Source organism: Mus musculus, chromosome 14, assembly GCF_000001635.26.
Source record: "Mus musculus strain C57BL/6J chromosome 14, GRCm38.p6 C57BL/6J".
Lineage (NCBI taxonomy): Eukaryota > Metazoa > Chordata > Mammalia > Rodentia > Muridae > Mus > Mus musculus.
In genome coordinates this window covers 79,734,439-79,740,302 of record NC_000080.6, presented here as the reverse complement: position 1 = coordinate 79,740,302, position 5,864 = coordinate 79,734,439, and the positions used below count along the sequence as shown (strand labels likewise).

Here is a 5,864-nt window from a genome sequence, read left to right as displayed (position 1 = left end):
ACATAACCACTGAGCCATCTCTCCATCCCGTGAACAAAATTAAAAAAAAAAAAAAAAAAAAAAAAAACAGCCATCTCCAGAAAGCTGTCTTCCTAATGAACTGAGTGGCACACTATTCCACATGGATGTGGGGCCCAAGGAGTTATTTCTGTTTGCTGTTCTTAGTTTAACACAGGATGTAAATCTAATTGGAACGGTTGTGATTCACATCTGGAATTTTCCAATGAATAACCCATTGCCTAATTGGCCCCTTGAGTTAACAAACGGTTGCTATTTGGTGACTGGGTTGTTTTTTTTTAATCTGGAACAACATTTTGTTGCATTTAGTTCAACATTCTTTTTAAATTTAATTTAATTTAATTTTAATTATTATTGCTGTTATTTTTGCACACAGAACAATGCTAGATATCAAAGGAAGGAATAAGAGAGGGATGGGGAATAAAGATAAAGGAGGTAAAGACTGGGAATGTAGTTCAGTTGAGAAGAACATTTTGCCCCAACTTTGCTCCCTAGCACGTCATAAATTAGACCTGTAACTCCAGGACTCGAGATGTGGAAAAGGCAGCTCTGGGTCATCCTCACCTACATAGAGTTCTGGGTTAGCCTGAGATACATGAAGTCTTTAAAAAAAAATCCCAAGAGATAAATAATATACTGTTTTCTACATAATAATATAATTAATATTATTTATAATAACATAAATAACATACAGTTTTCTGTCTCCAGAAACATGAGTGCTGTTTGTATGAATAAGAAATGAAATTGGACATGGAGCCAAAAATATCAGAATTAGAAGGAAAAGACAATGAATGCTATAGCAGGGGTCAGCCAGAGGCAAGAGAATAATTACACAGATTTACGAAGGAGCATTTGAAGGAGTGCAGATCATAAAGACAGAATAAAGTGCGGAGGTGAAGGAGAGATGGGCATTCCAGGTGGGCGGAGCAGCACATTAAAGACAGATTCAAGCAGACAGGCTAAGGAGGATGAAGTTAGAAGTGTAGACTGGGGTCAGATGGTGAGCAGCTTTGAACGTGGCTCTGCAGGCATTGGGGAGCTACCAAAGGCTTTGTAGTGAGAGAATGGAGTGCTCCCCTGCCAGCCCCAAATACCTGAGATACTTCTAAAAGAGAGTCGAACTGCTTTCCTATTTAAATCACTGCATTTGGGAAATAGATCACTTAGCCCTAATTTAGCACAAGAATGCCCTCATTTTACAAAGGAACCGGAAGCTTAGAGAAGACTTAGCCAGCATGCTCTATCAATCCGTAGCAGAACCAAGACCAGTCAAGAGAATCATGCCTGAGCATTCCCCCTGCCCCAAAAGGTGTGATGATGTAGTTGATGATGGTGGTGGTAGTGATTTGAGGGCAGTGGAGGCAATTATTTTGGGCAAGATGCCTTGTCATTCGTATCCCTCCTCCTCTGTACATTTTCCATTTTTAATGGAACATGAAACAGATTATCCACGTAATCACTTTAACCAATTATCTGTAGTTGATGAACTTCCCTGCAACTTAATTAGCAAAGTTGTTTCCCAGAGTAACAGTAGCACAGCATCATCTAAAAGTCACTTCAGAAAGATGGAACAATTCATTAACAATTACTAATGTCTGCAGGGTTGAAGGATGTACAGTGTTCATTTGGAGAACGAGGAAACCACACGTAATGGCTTTCTCCGTCCTGGTTTGTCGCGCTTTGTGTCCACGAGATGACTCACGTTGCCAAAGCCCGAGTTTAATTAGCATGCTTAGTCTGTGCTGCTACCTCCATTGGAACAAATTAAATGTTTAAACAGCCAGTGCAAACATTTAGATCTGAGTCAAAATTGTTTGCACTCTGCCAGTTTAGGCATTTAATTTATTATAATCCTGCCCATAATACATGCCTTGAAAGTCATTTTTTTGTGTGTGTGCTGAAAAATACCGTTCATATTCCAGCTGATGATATTGAATCTGATACTATCAGAATCTGATGTGAGAACTAATTTGGACCACAGACGAGGGTGATAAATGAGATAATGAACGGATCCTCCTCTGTCCTGACTTCCCCAATTGACCAGGTGATAACAAAGACAGGTGCCACCCCAGGGCCTGCCTTCTGCCCTGAGCATCTCTGCTGCAGCTGAGACTGGCTGCAGCCTGAAGAAACAGGAACCTTGCAAGGCTTTGAGCCGTTTCGTCTTAAAGAGCCCTCATGGAACCTGACCTCTTCTTCCCCGCAAATATTTTTTTTTCAGAATATAGAAATGTGCTGGCTTTCCGCAATTCCCCCTAAAGTTAAAGTGCACTGGTAAGAAAAAACTATAACAAAAGATCCATTGAAATAACACCAGATACAGTGGGAGAGGTTTCAGGCTGGCGGCCTAAGAGAGTGAGGAAGACAGTCCAGAAAAATGACCCTCTGGGGTCCCAGGTGACCACAAGGTGGCAGTGAAGGTCTACTGCGCCTGCCTATTGGCACCCCCCCCCAACCTCCACCCCCAAACCTGACTTCTATAATACCATGACCCTGGGTAACCTACCTCCTCCTCCCCAACTCACTTGAAAACACAGACATCTACTAATCCTAAGTAAGAGACAGTGGTGTGTTTGTGTGTGTGTCTGTGTGTGTGTGTGTGTGTGTGTGTCTGTGTGTGTGTGTGTGTGTGTGTGTGTGTGTGTGTGTGTGTGTGTGTGTCAGTCCACAACTGAATGTCAGAGGACAGCTTTGTAGAAGTCAGTTCTCTCCTTCCACCTAAGTGGGTTGTGGAGACGTAACTCCAAGTCGAGAGATTTACATGGCAAGTATCTTTACCTACTGAGCCATTTGGACAGTCCACTTTCACATTTTAATAAAGATTCCTTCTTGTTTTGTCACAAATATCTTGGAAACTGGAAAATGGGTGGAGCTACCTCAACAGCTCCTGCTCAAAGAAAATGTGTTGAGACAAAGAGAAAGATGTTAAGGACTGTGGTTATGCAAACACACTAGATCTCCCCTTCCTTAGTGATAGAAAGCAGTGGGGCTGCTTCCTCCTGTCCCAGACATCTCGTGCAGTGATCTTTCCAGACACAGAAGAGTAGATCCAAGCCACCTAGTCGGGAAGAGAATGAGATTCCGTTAATCGGCAAATGTTTTGTCAAAATATACCAGGCAAGGTCACTGGAAACTGATTGTTCTGTTTTGGGGAACTAATCAAGGGTCCTTCAAGACTGAAAATCTGGCTCTCTCAGCCTCCATTCCCTGCTTGGAGACCATTCAAGGTCTTCCCCTGAAACATTCCAGGCTGTTGGTATCTGAAGCCCAGTCGGATTCCATAGTGAAGCTCTATCTACCCCCAAGCCTGGCTGGTGGGGGAAGGGAAGAAATCCTGCCAATGTGCTATTTCTCAAAGCAATCAACCGTGAGCAGTACGGCTTTATTTTTTTATTTTTTTTTTTTCCAGACAGTGCTGTAGTTGAGACCCAGGAGAGGGTTTTCTGTGAAAGCCCGGTCTAGGAGGTGAGTATTCAGAATCTTATTTAGCCGAATGCTAACCGAGAGGACGAACTAAGAAATAAAAGATAAAAATCCTTTCCCAGGTAACATCTGTACTGAGGATTTTTTTTTTTTAATGCTTGAGGTTTGTGATTAGACTGTTTCAAACCACACTTTAGAAAGTTAGTTACAAGTAGCATCATGACTGAGAATTCACGATGAGCCGGACAGTAAGTTGCATGCTTGTAGCGACTCTTACTACAACCTTAATAAGGAAAAAAACCTGGCATTCTCCCCTCTGTGTGTAGATGCCCAAGCTGAGGTTTAGAGGGAAAGCTGGGTAGGTAGACTAGCCGGACTGCTAAGTACAACAGTCAGCTGAGAGACCCACCTGATGGAGGAAGATGCCCGAAGTCACATGTAAACAGCCACACTCACAGCTCCTCAAGGCAGTTTGTCTTAACTCCAAATCTCTGTTTAGTTTTTTTAGCAACCATTGAAGATGAGCTTTTTCTTAGCTGGGATGTATGGAATTAAATGTGTTTAATACTAATAAAATAAGACCAACTTACTAAAGTTCTTTATGGTAGACAAGACACTAGCAATCAGCTCTGTTTCTGTGCAGTTAGCAGTTAGCAGAAGGTGGCTGCTGGTCCTAGGCTCTGCTTCAAATTCATCAAGGAGATTCCACGCTTTTGGAGGTAGGGAGCCTACCTGTTAGCCTCAGCCACCATTTATGAGCCTTCCCTTTGTCTTAATACTCAGGACACACAGAGAATGGTCTAGTGTTCATTTCTGATGCTCACCTTGAGCAGTCCCCAAGGAAATGCTTAATTCTGAGGCCGAACTTGGAGACTATTATACACACACACACACATTCCTGGCCAAGATGTGACTTCATAGTCATCTAATCAGAAGAGAGAGCATAACTAAAAATCAATGAACTCAAGAAACAACAACCGTGGCTAACTTGGTGAACCCTTACGAGAGTATAAAGAGGTTGGTCTATGACGGTTCATTTTACAGGTCAGAGGATAAGGGGAGCGTCTTAACAAATCTGCACAGCTAGACAGAACAGAGCTCTGATTGGGGTCTACTATGCTGGGTTTACTTGTCAAATCTCCACTCTCTCTCCCTCACTTTAGCTGGTAGGAGAAATTAGGGCAGGAACCTTGTTGTCTTCTGAAAAGCGGTTCAGTCAATTAACTTAGTTTTTCATTGCTGCTGTTTGAACGAGGATCTCACTATGTGACCCTAGCTGACTTAGAACCTCATGTATCCTACCCTGGCCTCACACTTGTAGCCATGCCCCTGCCTCTCTACGTGCTAGAATTATAAGCATGTACCACTACCATCTTAGACCTTAAATGAAGTTTAGATCTTAATGTGCCCCCAAGGTCCTCCTTGTTCATCACATTGGAACTATTGAGAGGTGGTAAAACTTTTAGGAGACAATCCACACAGTAGGCATTTGGTCATTGGAAGCAAGCTCTTGAAGGGGACTGTGAGACCTCTGTCCCTTTGTCTTCTTGGGCATGAGAAGAGCAGCTCCTTCCATAATATGCTGCCTTGCCCAAAGCAGTAGTAGTACCAATTGAACTGGAACCTTAAGAACTGTGAGTCAAAATAAGCTTGGTCACAGGCATTTTGTTACAGTGATGGAACACTGACTAACACTGTTGTAATAGGAGCATCCTCAGTGTATCAGTTACTTTTTGATTGCTGGACTAAAACACCGTGACCAAGGCAGTGTATAGAAGGAGAGATTTATTTGGGGCTTACAGTTTCAGAGGGATAGGAGTCCATCACCATCACGATAGATGCACAGCAGCAGACAGGCAGGCAGGCAGGCATGGCACTGGAACAGCAACAGCTGGTAACTCACATCTTGGTGCACAAGCAGGAGGCAGAAAGCACACCAGGAATGAATGGCCAGAACTCTTTTGAAACTTCAAGTCTACCTCCAGCAACATATCTCCTCAGACAAGGCCATACCTCCAAATCCTTCCCAAAGAGTTCCACCAACTGGGAACCGTGTTCAAACATATGCATCTGTAGGGGCCATTCTCATTCAAACCACCACACTAGACTAACCACTAAAATAAGAGTTACCATTGAGTCTGATGTGTATATGTAGAGTATTCATGCCTGTGTGTTCATGTGGGGGGCATATACGAATGGGTATATGTACACGTGTGCAACCAACCATGTGTGGGCAACCATGTGTGATACCTAGTGCCTTCATCAATAGCTCTCCACATTATTAATTGAGGAAGGGTCTTTCACTTGAACCCACAACTTAATGTTTCAGCTAGTCTAGCTAGCCAGCTTTCTCTGGGGATCTCCTGTCTCTGCCTCCTGTGTTCTGGGATCACAAGTAGAATACCTCATCTACCCTTCATTTA

At 43.0% G+C, this 5,864-nt stretch overlaps 1 non-coding gene across 1 annotated transcript; it reads right to left on the bottom strand.

Annotated features, from left to right (window-relative positions):
- Nucleotides 1-1,774: 1,774 nt before the first annotated feature.
- Mir759 (microRNA 759) lies at nt 1,775-1,872 on the bottom strand. The gene has a single exon (NR_030436.1). It is a non-coding gene; the product is annotated as a microRNA 759 (primary transcript).
- Nucleotides 1,873-5,864: the final 3,992 nt, after the last annotated feature.